The sequence below is a fragment of the Microcebus murinus genome, chromosome 7 (assembly GCF_040939455.1).
Source record: "Microcebus murinus isolate Inina chromosome 7, M.murinus_Inina_mat1.0, whole genome shotgun sequence".
Taxonomy (NCBI): domain Eukaryota; kingdom Metazoa; phylum Chordata; class Mammalia; order Primates; family Cheirogaleidae; genus Microcebus; species Microcebus murinus.
Window position 1 is genome coordinate 45,730,454 of NC_134110.1, and position 19,206 is coordinate 45,749,659.

The 19,206-nt window shown below is 38.6% G+C and overlaps 1 protein-coding gene across 1 annotated transcript in view; it reads right to left on the reverse strand.

Annotated features, from left to right (window-relative positions):
• Window positions 1-19,206, reverse strand: part of DEPTOR (DEP domain containing MTOR interacting protein) — a 156,502-nt gene that overhangs the window by 125,864 nt on the left and 11,432 nt on the right. The window lies entirely within an intron of this gene.

The window sequence follows — 19,206 nt, forward strand, 5'->3', positions numbered from 1 at the left end:
TAAAAAAGGAAAATTACAAACCAATATTCTTTATAAACATAGAAGTAAAAATCCTCAACAAAATACTAGCAAACAGAATCCAACAGCACATTGAAGATAATTCACCATGATCAAGTGGGTGCAAGAATGGTTTTATATGCAAATCAATAACTATGACTTACCATATAAGCAGAATTAAAAAGAAAACATATGATCACCTCAATAGATGCACAAAAGCATTTGATAAAATCCATCACACCTTTGGGATAAAAGCCCTTGACAAACTAGGCATAGAAGGAATATACCTCAAGATTATCAAAGCCATATGACATATCCACAGCCAACATCATACTAAATGGAGTAAAATTTAAAGCATTCCCCCTAAGAACCAGATAAGGATGCCCAATGTCACCACTTCTATTTAACATAGTGCTGGAATTCCTAGCCAGAGCAATCAGGTAATAGAAAGAAATAAAGGGCATCCAAATTGGGAAAAACCAGATCAAACTATCCCTGTTTGCCTGGGATATGATTTTATTTCTAGAAGACCCTAAAGACTCCTAGAACTGATTAAATAAATTCAGTAAAGTCTCAGGTAACAAAATTAATGTACACAAATCAGACTGCATCAAATCAAGAACTCAATACCATTTACAATAGCTGCAAAGAAGTCCAGGCATGGTGGCTCATGCCTGTAATCCTAGCACTCTGAGAGGCTGAGGAGAGAGGATCACTTGAGCTCAGGAATTCAAGACCAGCCTGAGTAAGAGCAAGACCCTGTCTCTACCAAAAATAGAAAAAATGAGCTCGCCGTGGTGGCACATGCCTGTACTCTGGAGGTTGAGGTAGGAGGACCACTTGAGCCTAGGAGTTTGAGGTTGTGGTGAGCTATGGTGATGCCACTGCACTCTACTCAGGGCAACAGAGCGAGACTCTGCCTGAAAAAAAGCAAAAATAACAATAGTTGCATAGAAAATAAAATACCTGGGAATATACTTAACCAAGGAGGTGAAAGATTCCTACAAGGAGAACTACAAAATACTGATGAAAGAAATCATAGATGACACAAACAAATGGAAAACATCCCATGTTTATGGATTGTAAGAACCAATATTGTTAAAATGTCCATACTACCCAAAGTGATTTACAGATTCAATGTGATTCCCATCAAAACACCAATATTATTTTTCACAGATCTAGAAAAAATAATCCTAAACTTCATATGGAACCATAAAAGAGTCTGAAAAGCCAAAGCAATTCTAAGCAAAAAGAACAAATCTGGAGGCATCACATTACCTGACTTCAAAGTATACAAGGCTATAGTAACCAAGACAGCATGGTTCTAGTGTAAAGATAGACACATAGACCAATTGAACAGAAATAGAGAACCCAGAAATAAAGCCATATAGCTATAACCAACTGATTTTTGACAAAGCAGACAAAAACATACACTGGCAAAAGAATGCCCTATTCAATAAATCATGCTGGGAAAATGGGATGATAGCCACATGCAGAAGAATGGAACTGAATCTGTATCTCTCACCATATACAAAAATTAACTCAAGATGGATTTAAGACTTAAGTATAAGACCTGAAACCATAATAATTCTAGAAGAAATAGGAAACATAGGAAATAGGAAATAGGAAACATTCTAGAAAACATAGGAAAAACTCTTGTGGACATTGGCCTAGGCAAACAATTTACAACTAAGACTCCCAAAAGCAAATATAGCACAACAACCACAACAACAACCACAACAAAATAGGACTTAATTAAACTAAAAGGTTTCTTTCTGCACAGCAAAGGAAATAATTAACAGACAACCTATAGAATGGGAGAAAATATTCGCAAATTATTCATCTGACAAAAGACTAATCTTCACAAATAACTCAAACAAATCAGCAAGAAAAAAAACCAACAGTCCCATCAAAAAGTGGGCAAAAGACACGAACAGATTTTTTTCAAAAGAAGATAGACAAATGGCCAAGAAAAATATATGTGGAAAAATGTTCAACACAACTAATCATCAGGGAAATGCAAATTAAAGCCACAATGTGATACCACCTTATCCCATCATGATAGCCATTATTAAAAAAACAACAGATGTTGGGACGGTGCAGTAAAAAGGAAAAGTTTATACACTGCTGGTGGGAAAGTAAACTACTACAACCTCTATGCAAAACAGGATGGAGATTCCTCAAAGGACTAAAAGTAGACCTACCATTCTATCCAGCAATCTCACTACCAGGGATCTACCCAAAGGAAAAGAAGTCTTTTTATTAAAAAGACACTTGCATCTGAATGTTTATCACAGGACAATTCACAATTGCAAAGGTATGGAATCAATCTAAGTGCCCATCAATTGATGAGTGGAAAAATAAAAGGTAGTGTGTGTGTATATATATATATATATATATATATATATATATATATATACACCATGGAGTACTACTCAGCCATTAAAACGAATAAAATAATGTCTTTTGTGGCAACTTGGATGGAACAGAAAACCATTATCCTAAGTGAAATATCTCAGGATTGGAAAAATAAATATCACATGTTCTTACTTATAAGTGGAAGCTAAACAAGGGGTATATAGGGTCACAAAGTAGTGTAATGGACACTGAAAACTAAGAAAGGGGTAGTAGAAGGGGGAGAGGGATAAAAATCTTACCTACCAGTGCAATGTACACTATTCTGGTGACAGGTACACTGAAAGTCCTAACTTCAGCTTTATACAATTCATCCATGTAACAAAAAACACTTGTACCCACTAAACCTATTGTAATTTAAAAGAAAAAACAAAAGGAAACCAAGGAAGATAAAGTTTCAACTAGTAGATTTGACCAGTAGAACCAATGTTATAATGGATTCAAGTAGATGGATAAATAAAAATACAGCTATTACAAAGTCAAAAACAAAACCACAAAAACTACTTGGGCTCAAGTGATCCTTCCACCTCAGCCTCCCAAGTAGCTGGGACTACAGGCACATGTCATCACAACTGGCTAATTTTTCTTTCTTTTTTTTGAGATGGGGTCTCTCTATGCTGCCCAGGCTGGTCTCGAACTCCTGGCTTCAAGAGATCTTTCCACCTCAGTCTCCCAAAGTGCTAGGATTACAGGCATGAGCCCACCATGCCCACTTTCAAACGTCTAATTTCTGTGAATGATTCCACTTAGGCAAAAAGGCTTGGACTAAGAGCTCCTGAATGATAGAAATTGGTTCTTAGTCCTTTTCCTCTATTCCCAGCATTTGTATATAGTGTTGATAGGAGCTCAGTAAATATTTCTTATGCTAAAATTTCTTTCATCCTCTATGTTCTGTCTTCAAGTCCTGTTGCTAACTCTTCAAAATATCCCTTGATTCACCCTCATTCCAAAACCACTTTTCTAGTCCACAGCCTCCTCCTTTAATCTCCAGAATTCCACTACTCTTCCACTACATACCTGCTGCCCAACTAACCTCTCCTGCTCAAGGACATTGTACTCCCCTGCTGGGAATTCTGTCCTTCTTCCCCCAACTTCTGTAACACCTACTCATATTTCTTCATGCTCCACCTCCCCTTTCCTTCTGTTCCAGGTCACAGGGATTTCTCCTTTTAAAACTTTTGCTTCAATTTTCCCTGGTTCTTGGCAATCATGAGAGAAAGGACAAAAAACAAACAAACAAAAAAAACCTCATTTTTTTCCACCTCTACTCACGCCACAGCTCTGTGACCAGATTGATGCCAGGGCGAGGGGACACACCAAGCAATTTTCCAACAGACACAGACACAGCTGGGTATCCTATAATTCAATTCAATTCTGACACTACCCGGAGACAGTGTTAGATCCCACAGGTTGAGGGCTCAGTCTCACAAGAGTGCCTCCATTTCAGATGCTAATTGCAAGTCTGAGCCTCAAGTATGTCTGAGGAATTGGCTACAAACCAGGGTTCCTATGACCCATTAATTGGGTCCGATTCATTTGCTAGGAAGAATCACAGAACTCAGGGAAACACTTATTTACTTTTACTGTTTCTTCTATGCAGGATATTACAAGGGATACTGATGAAGACCAGATGAAGAGACGGATAGGGCAAGGACTGGGGGGTGGGGTTTGGAAGCTCCACTCCCTCTCTCTTGGCCTGCCACTCTCCCAGCACCTCCACGTGTTTGGTAACCTGGAAGCTCATCAAATGTCAGTCCAGGAGTTTTTGGGGTTTTTTTTTGAGACAGGGTCTCACTCTATTGCCTGGGCTAGAGTGCCATGGCATCAGCATAGCTCACAGCAACCTCAAACGCCTGGGCTCAAGCAATCCTCCTGCCTCAGCCTCCCAAGTAGCTGGGACTATAGGTGCTTGCCACCACGCCCGGCTAATTTTTCTATTTTTAGTAGAGACTGGGTGTCACTCTTGCTCAGGCTGGTCTCCAACTCCTTAGCTCAAGCAATCCTCCTGCTTTGGCCTCCCAGAGTGCCAGGATTGCAGGAGTTTTTTTTCTTTTTCTTTCTTTCTTTTTTTTGCTACAGGTTAATCAGCTTCATAGTCCAGGAGTTTTTTTATAGAACTTGGTCTCCAGCCCACCTACAACCCTCACTTCCCCTGGAGGTTTGTGGGTGGGGCTGAACGTTCCAACCCCCTAATCCTCTAATCTCTAGGTTTTTCAGTTGACCAGCCCTACCCTGAGGCTATTTAGGGGTTCCACCCTAAATCACCTCATTAGCATAAACTCAGTTGTGATAGTAAGGGTTGTTTTTTTTCCAACATGGACACTCCCATCACTTCCAAAGATTTTCACTCTGTGAGGAATGAGAGACAAAGACCAAATATATTTCATATTATACTACAGTATTTTATTCAACTGCCCTCTATTGATTCACGGATTCTTTTTCTCTACCTAAAAAGCCATCTCCCTAAGGGCAGGAATCATGCCCTGTATTTCTTGATAGTTTGTGCAATACAAGAAAGCGCTCTCAATAAATATTTATAGGCTGATTAAAGATAAACTATTATGAGCAGGCATATATATATATATATATAAAATTATTCTGAGAGGAAAAGATGAAAAAGTATATATCCAGGTTTCTTTGAAATTTGGTAAAGAAATTCATGCCCTCTATATCCCTAAATAGCTTCAAATTACTTAATCCATAATAAAATGTTAATTGCACTTAATAAGAAAAATGTTCTCATACACTGCCTTAAACCTTGTTCAAATCAATCTATTAACTGGAAGGCAGTGTTACAGACCAGACTCTGTTTTATTTGTTGCCATGTAAAAAAGACAGTTCTGTTGCTACAACATCACAGACCCCCGGATTCAAAAGTCAAACAGAAAAATATGCTTTTGATGTTGTTATCATTACCAGTAAGAGCCACGGTGGGAGGAAGAATAGCCCTCATTCTCTCTGCCTGCTTATACAAGGGCTATTTACCATTTTGATAGGCCTTTCATCTGTGCCAAATGTGTCACAATATCCCTTTTATTAATCACCACAAGCACCATGCAATGTGCAGGAATATTATTGGCTCTCTGTTGAACAATGCAAATGCCCTCAGAAGACACAGAGAAATTGTGTGAGGGATTTAACTACTCTAAGATAAACAGTAAGGGTTAGAGCTTGAACTCAAAGCTCTGGTGTCCTGCTTAAAGCCCTGGGAAAACCTATTAAGGTCTTCCTTTAGTAAAGTGTAGGAAACATTTGTTACTCGCTCAACATTTCAGGCTTATGGTCCAGCAATACTGAAAATCAACTTGATCTGACAAATATTTATTAGGTGTCTAGTAACGCCGGAAGACTGTGGGAGACACAGGAAATATAGCAGTGAATCTGACAGGCCTGGCCTCCCTCCTAGAGTGACCTATAAAGGAGGGGCCTAGGACCATCCATTGGGATATAGCTAGAAAATATCAGAATATCTATATTTATCTCATCCTTAAAAGCATTTTTAATTTTTTCCTTTTTGTGTATATTTATGATATACTTAATACATTAGTACAGTGGTACACGTGTATAACTGTTCAATTAACACACCCATATTGGGGGAAATCTGTGCCCAAAACATTTTTATAGATAGAGATGGGAAAGCAGAAACATTGGAAGGCCAATGGAAGACAAGACTGTTGGCACCTTCCTGAATATGCCATGCCCTTTCACACTTCCAGGTCTTTCTACTTGCTATTGTCTCTGCCTAAGCTGTCTCTCCCTTTCCCACCGTACTCCTAGTCAAAGCCTTCAAACTCAGCTCAGCTGTCACCTGCTTGAGCAAGTCTTGTTTATCCCTCTCCCCCAGGCAGTATGTCCCCCTTCCACCCAGAGCTCCACTGCACCTTGTATATCTTTGTACTGCAGAAATCATCATGCTGGGTGGAGTTGTCTGCCCACATTTCCATCTCTAGCTGTAGCTGCCTGGAAGCTCTGGCTGTGAGCTCCGCGAGGGCAGAATTCCAATGGTTTACATCTTGTTCTCAAGGGCTAGCGCCGTGCCTGGCACATAAGAGACTCTCCCAGTTTCTGTGAAAAATGTAGTCACAATTTTTTTCTAATCGCAATGGACTTGAAGAGAACTGAAGTTTCACACAGCCAATGAAACAGGGTGCATTTCATGTCCTCCTTTCTCCCCTTGTGGAGCAGCAGAGGTGCTGTGGGGAGTGGGGAAGAATGTCCATGTTCGAGGTGGTAGCCTACAACCCCCGTTAGGTGTAAAAATTACAGCTGGGAGGTCAGAGCGCTACACGTTTTAAATTCACCAGTGAGGGCTGCCCAGTTTCAATCCTGAATTAAAAATGGCGACTAAGCACTGCTGGCAAGACGAAATTAGAAACACAGATATATGTTGTGTTCAGGTGAAACTGTCCTCTGAAGGTGCCAGTGGGAGGGAAAGGAAAGGAGCCCAGGGCTGACTACGAGCCTCATGTCCTGTCTTACTGTCCGCAGGCTACCTCAGGGACCACTTGGTCTCCAGAAGGAAACAGTCCAGATTCCTCATAAATATTTCATAGTGGACGTGATGAAAATAGGCAGGGAGTGGGGGTGGGGAGAAACCAACACTATCAGTTCTCATCCCTACTCTGGTACCAGATCAGATGGCCAAGCAAGCGTCATTTAAAGGGGCTGGATTAGATCATCACTAAGCTCCCTCCAGCCTCAAGTTCAACAACTTCACTCTGTTGATGACATGAAGATGGTGTGTTAATCACCCAAGGAGAGATCAACCTTCAGGAAGACCTTCATTCAGGTGTGAATTAGGGCAACTACTTTAGTTAATTGAACACCTACTATTCTGTCCATTGGGCACTGTGCCAGGCACTGGGCATACAGTACAAAACAAGACACACATAGACACTGCCATCGTGAAGCATACAATTTAGTAAACCTCACTTTCCTTGTCTCCAAATATACAAGTTCTTTCATGTCTAAAAACCCTACAATTTGATCCTGCAATGTAAACTCCAAAAGGGCATGGCCTTCAAGATTTCCTCTCTAGTTTTGTACATTTAAAAACTTTCACTTGAACACATCAGAACCATAGAACTTAATTTTAGCTGTAAATAATTCTTCATTCAATTTATTTCAGCTCTTAAGATCACTAAAAACTACTTCAGTTGCCCTCTTTAGAGCATTAGCATTATAAAGCTGAGCATGGGACTTGGAATCAAAAAATATTAAATATGAGCACTGCTTCCAGCACTTAGCAATTGAGTGTTGATGGCCAAGTCACTTGATCTCTCTCTGTGCTCCATTTATTTTGCTACTTCACAAATTTTTATTCTAGTCTACTAGGTACCCATCTTTGTGCTGAACACTGGGGATGTAACAGTGAGGAAGTAAGTATTACAGAACTTCATGTAAAGCTTCTCACCTTTAAATTGGGAATCAAAGTAGTCATTCAGGTTCTCTTTAGCTCACAGGGCTAAGGATCAATAGACTTGAATATCAATAGAATGATGTACATAAAATCTCTAATATATAAGATGCTGTTTAAATGTTAGCTGATGTTCATAACATGTATCACAAATACTTATCACAAAACTGACATCAAAAAAGAAAAACTCTAACTTTGTATAGAATGGGGAGGAGGCAAAACTGTTATAGAAATAATCTTATTTTTTCATCTCACACAACAAGTGTTCTGTATGATGCTACACACCAAAGGCTAACAGTATGACCTATTCCCATTTTTTCAGAAGGCATCTGAATCATCAACTAATAGTTGCTGTGAATTCATGAAGCTGAAATTATTATCATATCTTTCTAACAGCATCTGTGAGAGTTAAAAATATTAATGTGTTTGTATATCTTCTCACCTGCAATTATATAATCAGCTGATTATAAAGTGGGAGTTTGTGTTTGCACCTAAAAATCTAGCAATTTCAACAGCACACTGAAGTGACAGACTAAAATATAAAAACACCAAAGAATATTAACTGGCTCGAGGTAGAATTGTCTTGGGGTCCTTGTCCATGCATTATGTAAAACTGCAAACAACCAACCAAATGAAATCAATTAAATAAAAACATCCTCTTTCTTACTCTCAGTGTGAACTTCAATTCCTAAAACCTCAGAGTTTTCCTACTTTCAAAGGAGGAAAGCAGAAAATGAGATTTTAATATTTAGAAACTAAAATTAATTTCAGTTTCTACTAGGGACCAATCAACAAGCATTTACTTATTATATTTTCTATTCCTAGAAGAGTGTAGATGTTATGAGAGTTTCAAGACTAGAATAATATCCAGTCACCTATATAAAAAATGCAGGTAGAAGTCAAACATGTTTATGTATTATAGCTCATACCAATAGGGAGACCATAAGATAATTATTCTATACCAAGCAGAATAGCCTTTGTTCACATCTTGCAATAAGCAATAATTTTATATAAATATCAGTGACTCTGGGTTTTTAGCAAAAAAAAAAAAAAAAGGTAATATACATCTATAATTTTTGTCACATAGTATTTATATTTACCCTGTTCTTGGTACTATTTTCTGTGTCAATTATGATTCTTTGACTATAAGAAACAGAAACGAATTCTGGCTAATTTAAGCAAACAGGGATTTTACTGAAAGGATATAGAGGCTCTTTCAAATTCAAGAAAGGCTAAAAAAACCAAGTTCAGAAAACACAGGAGTTTTTTACCTCTGCAAATATGCTCAAGAGTCTCAATAGGGAGGGAAGCATCAGGACTCCTAGAAGGATTTAAAATTAGATACAAATAAAAGGTTTCCAGAGACATCTAAGAAATTCTAGGTGATGAAGACTGCAAGATATATATTTTTTTTAAGTTCACGATATTATGAGGGCACAAACATTTTGGTTACATTTTATGACTTTGCCTCACCCAAGCTAGGATTAGAGGCATGCCCTTCCCCTCTACACGCTCACCTCGTCCATTGTGAGTTTACCCGTGCCAACCCCCTAATAACTGGAGAATATTACTACTTGAAGTAGGTTAGCAAGTTTCTCTGAGCTATGCAGTGATTCAGGGAGTACTAATTATGATTGTCTTATAACATATTTGTGATTTAAAAAAAAAAATTTTACAAAGCAAAAGCCATTCCAATTGCCAATGCCAGACAACTCATCTCTGAGAGCAGATACATTATTTAACTGATATTGTTGACTAATTAACATATATAGTTAGTTATAATTAGTTAGTTATTCATATACTAACTACTTTAAACATATACAGATTCTGGCACAAATTTAAGGCATTAACCTCTGTAAGTCTATGTTAAGTACCTGAATGAATGAATGCATGCAGTCTTCTCACTCCCTGATAGACCAATTTTCCCATGTAAAGACATGAAAATGAGTGAAAAGAGTAGGTAATTCCTTCTCCAGGCTTTATTTAGTTACTAGATGAAATCCTGAGACCAAGAACAAGTAAGAAGTGGAAAGAGATTTCCATGTAAGTGGCTGAAGTGCAATCCACCCAACTAATCACAGGTTTCTTAAGTGATTTCTTGTCTAGTAATGTGAGGAAATCTGATAACATCAACACAAACAAGCAACCACTAAATGTGTGACAAAATGAAGAAAGCATTATATCACAGGATAAGGAAAAGTTAAATAACGATAGGACTTTATACCTACAACACTACTTTGAAATCTATACTGGCTGACAGGCTTTGCCAAAAGATAAGAGAAAATTAAGTCAGCATTTCACATTTAATTAAAACACATGTGGTCTCAATATGGATTTTACTAAAAGGAATACGGGCTTTTGGCAGGCACTGCACAAAGAGGATCCATTAGTCCATAGCTGCATATACATTACTAATGTCATCTTCTGTATCAATGAAATAAGTGTTAGGCATCCATGATGAGGGGAAAATAATTAGAAAACAAATGATTTAGGATTCTAAATGGCTAATTGTTTAAGTAAAGTCTTTACCCTTGATCAAATTATCAGAATGTTTCTAAGCTTGGTTTCCTAAAACATAAGGCTTTTAAAATGAAAATGATCATAATTAACATCTAAGCTTCTCAAAATCAGATTATAAATTTGCCAGATATTCAGCTCTCGTTTGGAAGAATGTAGGCAACTTCTGGTAGGTGTTCCTTAGTATAACCACACACAAACCATGTATGCATGTGTGCTGCACACACATTTTTTTCTCTCTTAGCTATCCATCAAAGGTTGTCAAAGTTTTTCTATAAAGGGCCAGACAGTAAATATTTCTTGCTTTGGAGGCCATATAGTCTATTTGTTGCAGCTACTTAACTCTGCTGCTGAAGCTTGAAAGCAGCTGTAGGCAATAATGTAAATAAATGGGCATGACCGTGTTTCAACAAAACTTTATTTACAAAAACAGTGGGACAGATATGGCCCTACCAACCATAGTTTTGGCTTTCCCTGACATGCATGATTGATTTTCATATGTCATTTAAGAATTCATGTTTTCAACATCATGGATAAAAATATGTATATTTTCATTTATTTATTTATTTATTTATTTAGAGGCAGAGTCTCGCTCTGTTGCCCAGGCTAGAGTGAGTGCCGTGGCGTCAGCCTAGCTCACAGCAACCTCAAACTCCTGGGCTCAAGCAATCCTCCTGCCTCAGCCTCCCGAGTAGCTGGGACTACAGGCATGCGCTACCATGTCCGGCTAATTTTTTCTATATATATTAGTTGGCCAATTAATTTCTTTCTATTTATAGTAGAGACGGGGTCTCGCTCTTGCTCAGGCTGGTTTCAAACTCCTGACCTCAAGCAATCTGCCCGCCTCAGCCTCCCAGAGTGCTAGGATTGCAGGCATGAGCCACCGCCCCCGGCCTTATTTTCATTTAATAATTAAAGAAAAGGTGCTTACTGAATGTTAACTCTGAGTTATGTTGACCTATTTTCCTCTTCTTTTTTTTTTTTTTTTTTTTTTTTGAGATGGGGTTTTACTCTGTTGCCCAGGCTGGAGTGTAGTGATAAGATCATAGCTCACTGCAGCCTCCAACTCCTGGGCTGGGCTCAAGCAATTCTCCTATCTCAGTCTCCTGAATACCTGGGAGTGTAGGCATGTGCCACCATGCCCAGCTAATTTTGGGGGGGGGGGGTAGAGATGGGGTCTTGCTATGTTGCCCAGGCTGGTCTCAAACTCCTGGCCTCAAGTGACCTTCCTGCCTTGGTCTCCCAAAGCGTTGGGATTACAGGTGTTAGCCACTGAACCTGGACATATTTACTATTATTAATAGCACCACCAACAACTAACAGTGATTATTTCCTACATGCTAGGCATCATTCTAAGAAATTTACACACATGTAACCTCAAGCACTCTATTTATTCTTCCCATTTTATAGGAGAAGAAACTGAGAACTTTCATTTAGTTAATAACAGAGCTATGTTAGAGCCCCTGGACCTACTGAGAGAGCCCATTTATTAAAAATCCCATGACAGGATTGCATATCCCTCTATAAAATACTCTTTATCTTCTCTTCTCTGAAATTAATTCTTTTCTCTCAGAACATTATATCTAAATACAGTAACCTTTTATAGCTTAGAAGATCTTTATACTTTTTCTATCTTGAATCCAAGAGTTCTTCACCCTTAGAGTTCTGTATTCCTCTAATCCTAGAATCATCAGCTAAACTACAGGTCTATTTTCAAGCAAATCTCAAAGTCTGGTGTGAAAAAATTAAGTTAAAATCATAAAATTATAGCTTTATGCACTCCTACAAAGAAAGTATGAGGGCCTTGAACTAAATATCCAGTGCTTATTTCTCTATTTAAACCTTTAGTTGTGGAGAGCAATGAGTCAAAGGCTCTATACTACAGACTCTATAGTAATGATCTACAGTTAATTGAACAAAAATTTATTCTAGCTCTAAACAGAAATTGAGCAATATTTTCAAAAACTCTTACTCTACAATGTACCAAATAGTTTTCTGAATTTTTTTTTAATGTTTCTTGCATGAGATTCTACCAGATAGTCTCTTCCTTACATGTAAAATATATTCAACAGCAGATAATGCATTTTCCTAGAGTTTTATGTCACAGAAAAGCAACAATGTTTCCTTCTGGAGAGTAAAATACAGCCAACTAGAGTCGTATTCCCAAGTTTCTAATATTTTTGGTTAATCAATAAGCCATAGTGGTATCTTCAAGTAAAACACATAAAAATTAATCTGACATATTCATTATACACATACTCATCAGTAAGTTGCCCGATAATGAATACATACATGACAGTATAACTAAATTATTCATACAACCAACCTGAGTTTTTGTAGCTATTAAATATTCTTAATTTCTTAATTTTAGCATGTTAAAAGTGTTATTCATTTTAATAAATTTCATTGACATAATTATCATGTATGCAAATTTAGTTTTTGTCCAACACAGACACAAATATCCAGTCAGAAGTCAAATTTCAAGGTCCAAGCTCCGTGCCCACAATAGCTGGGCATCTCTGACCTCCACACTCGAACAGCTTGGGGCTGAGCCCAGCTGTGTTCTCAACCTTCAAAGAGCCCAGCTTTTGAAGGGAGGCTGTAGAGCTGCGTTCCAGGCTCCCACTTGCTCACCTTGTGATTCTGGGCAAGTTTCTTAACCTTCCTCTAAGCCTTTGCATCTCCATCTCTAAAATGGAGATACCTGCTCAAGGTTCTCAAGATGATACAATTCATATAAACTTCTTATCATCTGATGTGGCACACTAGTATGGGCTCAATTAATACTGCTTATTAATTGTCATTATTTATGGAGGCGGCTAAAAGAAAATCAGAATAACACCAACAAATATTGCAATAAATAGCATACTAACAAAACTTACAATCTACTCCCAAGGGATAAATTATCTGTCTATCTTCGCAGAAGTAAAATAGATGGAAGTTCAGTGTTAACTAATTAAAAAGCATCAGAGGTCAAAAGATGTAACCTAGTTTTAACCTTTGAACAAACACCCTCATCTGTAAATTAAGGTAAAGTCTGCAGCTGACTAGGCCTCAGACAACCAACTCCTCATTTCAAACTGTCAGAGTTAAGTTGAAATGCACTTACAGCATGGAAATGATGCCGTTTTTCCTACAGAGTAGAGTACATGCCTGACACAGTGTCAGATTTTAAGCGGGGAAATCTCTGGAGGTGAGAATGAATGAGGTACCGCACCTCATCTTGGAAAGTGCAAGGACCTGCCAGCTGTGGAGGGACATGCAGGATTTGCGGATGTGACCTCAGAGGCTCAGTTTGATCTGCCAGGCAGCGAGCAGGCTGGGACCGGGGGCCTGGCCTTTCCCCAGCAGGAGAGACTGCAACTTTAGCCAAGCCCCCAAGGCCTTCAGGTGCTGTGCACCTGGTGCTTTCCAGCTCAGTCTTTCGGGCACCTGAATTCACAATATTTGTCCCCCAGAGATAAAGCCACTCAACCATTCTCATGCTTGCACTATAGGAAGGTCGGGTAGCAGAGGGTTAAGGGCCCACCTAGGGAACAGAAACACACTGTGTGACGACAGGCAGCTTCAGGTGCATGCCCAATTCTTTGCAGGGTACTAAGAGGACCAGAGGACCGTGTATCTCTTCTTGCTGACCCTTTTCATTTATGGGTCCCCAGAAAAGCTGTTCCTTAATATAAACCATAAAATGTGGTATTTACCTCCAGCCACCTTGAATGGTGAATACAAGGGAGGCAAAAATGTAGAGGGTTGTAGACCCCTTGATGGAAATCTGTACAGGATACTGGAAGGCTCAAAGCAGAAAAAGGATACACTCATTAAAGTCACAAGGATAAGAAGTTCAGCAATGAAAGTTGTACTTCTCTTTTAGAAGGTTTCAACTTTGGCTTAGACTTTACTTTCCTAAAAGTCTGAAGGGCAAGGGGAAAAAAGGGCTGCAATCGCTTTGACCCTCGTTTAGGAGAATTATCAAACAGGGCACAGGGACTCCCCGTATGAGAAACACATACTTCACTTCGACAGCCTTCTATCACGGAAGACATTTCAGGTCACAAGGAAGATTCTCAAAGCCACGTAGCCTCCCACTATATAAATGACTGCATACTAACGTATTCAGTTGTAAGTGACTAACTGCATTTCTCAGATTGAATCTTTGAAAAAGATTCTGAATAGACCCAAGTGTAGTTTTAAATAAGTGTTTTCTTTGTTATACACTGTACTGTAATCTCCATGAAGGCCCGATTCTCCATACTCTCCAGGCATCCTAATTAGTCATGATCTATTAATAATAGCATTTTCAATTACTAAGTAAAACAAATCATCCTATTTTTATTATAGGTGGGTATTCTTTTAAGAATGGTTAGGATAAATGTCATAAGAAAATTTCCTTTCACGTAAGCCACCAAGAAAGACTGTAATGATTTTCCCAAATGTATATTAGGCTCAGTTAGTATGAATACTGTGGTGATGGTGGTCTTCCTCCTACCACCCATATATTTATTAACAGAAGTTCATGAAGAAGAGATTGAGTTCTGGCCACCATGAAATTTTCTTTGGCAGAGATGGGAAAATCAATAGAGGAACACTGGTAGGGTAGGTGGCAGAGAGATGTTCTAAATCTCTAGAAGGTAGATCTCTAGAGGAGATCTTAGTGACGTTAGTCCCACTCCCCTATGCACTCTCAGGAAGTCTGGCTTCAACCAGGAAATCTTAGAATCCAGATGGGATAAGAACAGCATGAAAGAACTGCAAATGTCCAGATAATCCCCACATTCTCACAGATTTCAAACTCCTCCCTCAATAAACATTCTCCCAGAACCGCTGACAAATAGCCAAACCAACTTCCTCTCCTTCTCTGTGTTCCCCTTGAGGAAAAGAAATTATCTAGCAGCAAAATAATCACCCAAAATGGAGCTAATAGGAAGACAACTGAAGAGATTCCTTTGGGTTAATTAAGCATGTAAATAATCAAATCATTTTGTCTCATGATAAAACAAAATGGTTCAATAAATCCTGGTGCACTGGAATAGTGGCTTCTAAGGAATTCCTGGCCCTAACCACAGTACTTTCACTTGAAAGATGGAATTGTAAATTATAATAAAGTCCTTAGGAATCAGACTCTGCTCTTCTTGGCTTAAAGCCCTCATTAGCGCAGACTCAGCAAATGGTGAACATGTAGACAAATGCCTTGGCTCCAAGCCTAGCTTCTTGGATTTCATGGATGCTTCTCAATGGGTCTAACTGGAGCTTCTCTCTTTTGTAGTCAACACAGGCGTAAGAAAAATCACGCTTTTTATATCACAGTTCCTTGTCAGTACTTGAGTATAAAACACTTGCTGCATTTGTACATGAGCCACTCATTTTGTAGAATAAAAGGCTAAACTCATGTAATATTATCAGAGAATAAAATCACTTTTATTTGTATTTATTCCTATTAGTTATGGTAACAGCGTAAGATGGTAAGATGTAGCACAAATCCAATGCCAAAGTTACTGTTGTAATGTCAGTGCAATGACGCACCGAGGTATAAGCTTAAATCTTATTAACCGTGGAGGAAAAAAATGCCACCTTGATAATCAAAGGTATTTCTAATTTCCCATTGATAGAGAATGGAGGGGGAAAAATGTCAAAATATATGGAAACACCTTTCCGCAGTTGAGTTACATAAGTAAAGAACATTTTGCAACTTAACCATAAAGTCTGCATCTTAATTATTCCTTAAGCAGCTTTAGCTTACACAAAGAGATAACTTTTATACAGTTTTGGCTGGGACTCTCTCTGGGTGGAGGTGTTTCTTGGAAACACATCAAAACTTGAGTAATACAAACATCATTCCTTGTCATTTGAACTTGAGCCAATTGCCACTTTAGTCATACTTTGAGAGTTCTACTTCTGTTACTTGAATACTGGGGCATTATCTTACAAATCAGGTGATGGTGGGAGTTGGGGGTGAAAGAGTGAGCATGATGAAGGTTTACAAGGAATTACATGGAAAGCGGTAAAGTCCAAAAAGTATGCCAATGTCTACTAACTTTTCCCAACCTCTGACTTTTTCTGTGGACACTCTCTTCTTCTCTGCATAAGCCTCCCTCCTTCCTAACTTTAAAATATTTCTCCTAAAATTTTGCCTTAATCACATAATACCCTGAACAAAAAAATCTCTGGTTTCTTACCATTGAAACCAAATTTCCTTTTGTGAGAGACATTGTGCTTATCTTCCAAACACTCACTGAATCCTTCTCCATAGCTTAACAGCTACTCTGTTTAGGTGGGAATGATCCCATCTCTATGCCCACAGGGGATCCTGATTGATCTAAGGCAGCTGGGGGAATGCCATCCTTCTTGCCACAATGTTGCAGGTGGCTAGGCCTATGACAACCAAAGAAGGACATTGCTCTATCTCAATATATCTTGAAGGTCTGTGAGTTAAGTTAAGCCAGAGACTTTTGCTGGCTGTGCTGGCAGCAGACCTCTCTTCAGTCTTGATTGTTGCTGGTGGCCATTGTATGACTACAAAAGAAGTCTTCATGAAAATAAAGAAAATGTACTGGGAAGAGTAGAATCAAGAAGAATTTTAGAGAAATATTACTGAAATTCTGATCAAACCTCATGTAAAAATACTAAGTAAGCTAAGAAATACTTTTTATTGTTTAAATCACTCTATACATCACCTTTTTGGATTATTACTTAAATGCATATGCCTTTTTCCCCCTCGCCACTCTGCATAGATGGCTACTTAAAGGCAAGGAAAATGGGCCTTAATTCTTGATATTTTACAGAGTTACTTCTACAGTTGTATGTACCTACTAGGATCTCTGAGAGCCCTGAATTCAAAACCAAGACACTAAGCTGCGACACTTATTAAGAATGTGACCTTGGCCGGCGCGATGGCTCATGCCTGTAATCCTAGCATGCTGGGAGGCTGAGGCGGGCAGATTGCTCGAGGTCAGGAGTTCAAAACCAGCCTGAACAAGAGCGAGACCCCGTCTCTACTATAAATAGAAAGAAATTAATTGGCCAACTAATATATAGAGAGAAAAAATTAGCAGGGCATGGTGGCACATGCCTGTAGTCCCAGCTACTCAGGAGGCTGAGGCGGGAGGATTGCTTGAGCCCAGGAGTTTGAGGTTGCTGTGAGCTAGGCTGACGCCATGGCACTCACTCTAGCCTGGGCAACAAAGTGATAAATAAAAATAAATAAATAAATAGAATGTGATCTTGGGCAAATTGCTCACACCTTGGTTTCTTCCTTTTCAAAATATAGATAAAAGAATTATAATAAGAATTTAAAGAAAGTATATACATATAAATGCATAGAATAGGACCTGATACTTTGCTGTCACTATTGACATAATCAATGACTGAATTGTTCAAATATACCTTTCTTCAAAACCCACATATAAACATACACACCTTGATCACCCTTCTCTACAATGACTATTATCATCTCTAAGTTTTTGTCCCAAATTTCTCTCTAAACATTGAGAAGATCTTTGTACTATACCAAACTACTGCCACAGGCTTGTTAGGTTGAAATACAACTTCAGTTTCAGGGCAACCCAGAACCTGAAGGCCCACATCTGGCCTAGTTTCCCACAGGCAGGCTGTTTATCACTTATTCTGGGTTTATGGGCTATGGCCCTCTTTGGTCTTGAGGCCCCTTACCCTGGAGGAGTTTCTGAGACAGTTATCTTCCCTTGTGTTAGAAGCATGGCTTTGGTTCTAAGTGTTTTTCTTTGCCCAAAACACCTGATAACATCTCCAACACTCCCTACCCTTAGATTAGATTTTGAATAACTTCATTTTAATGTTTCTCAGATTTATATTGAATTGTCAATATATGAATTTATTACATATTTATTGCATATTCTGATTTTTAAATACATTTATTATACAAACAATGCACAAAACATGAGATTCACAAAATATGCATTATTTGCTCCTCCCCACCGAGGCACCCTTATAAATCCCACTCCTCTAAGCTATATACCCATCCCCTTGATAAAACTGATTTTGCCTCAAGACAAATACAAATGAACAAATAAAGAATTCTTGCCTTCATTGCCAGGCGATGTGGCTCACGCCTGTAATCCTAGCACTCTGGGAGGCCGAGGCAGGCGGATTGCTCGAGGTCAGGAGTTCAAAACGAGCCTGAGCAAGAGCAAGACCCCATCTCTACTATAAATAGAAAGAAATTAATTGGCCAACTAATATATATAGAAAAAATTAGCTGGGCATAGTGGCGCATGCCTGTAGTCCCAGCTACTTGGGAGGCTGAGGCAGCAGGATGACTTGAGCCCAGGAGTTTGAGGTTGCTGTGAGCTAGGCTGATACCATGGCACTCTAGCCTGGACAACACAGTGAGACTCTGTCTCAAAAAAAAAAAAAAAAATCACAAATCTTTTCTCCAGCTTTGTGACACTTCTGCTGAGTACAGAGCTAAAAGAAGAGGACAAGAGGGCTCGTTGTATGACAATTCTATAATAACAGTATAGTATCATAATGCTAAGGATGCAGTGTTATTTCAGAAGAAACATAATTACATATGATTATGGTATCATTTGGTTATTCTATTTGGAGGTGTCATTCCTCTCTCCTACATGGTGGAAAATGTGATTTTGTGTTGTCTTTCTACCAAAACACATAACATTTTTAATTAATTGCTACAGTGACTTTAAAAAAAATGACTGGTAAAACACATGATCATTTTTCTCAGGCTTTTAAGTTTTTTCTTGCTGATAAATAGAATGCCTGTCTTTAATATAATGTGGTTTTAGGTCATGAATTCTACTTGGTATACACACTTGCTAAAACTGGACAGGATACAGTTTGAGCTCCTCTAGAGTAAGATGTTCCTCTTA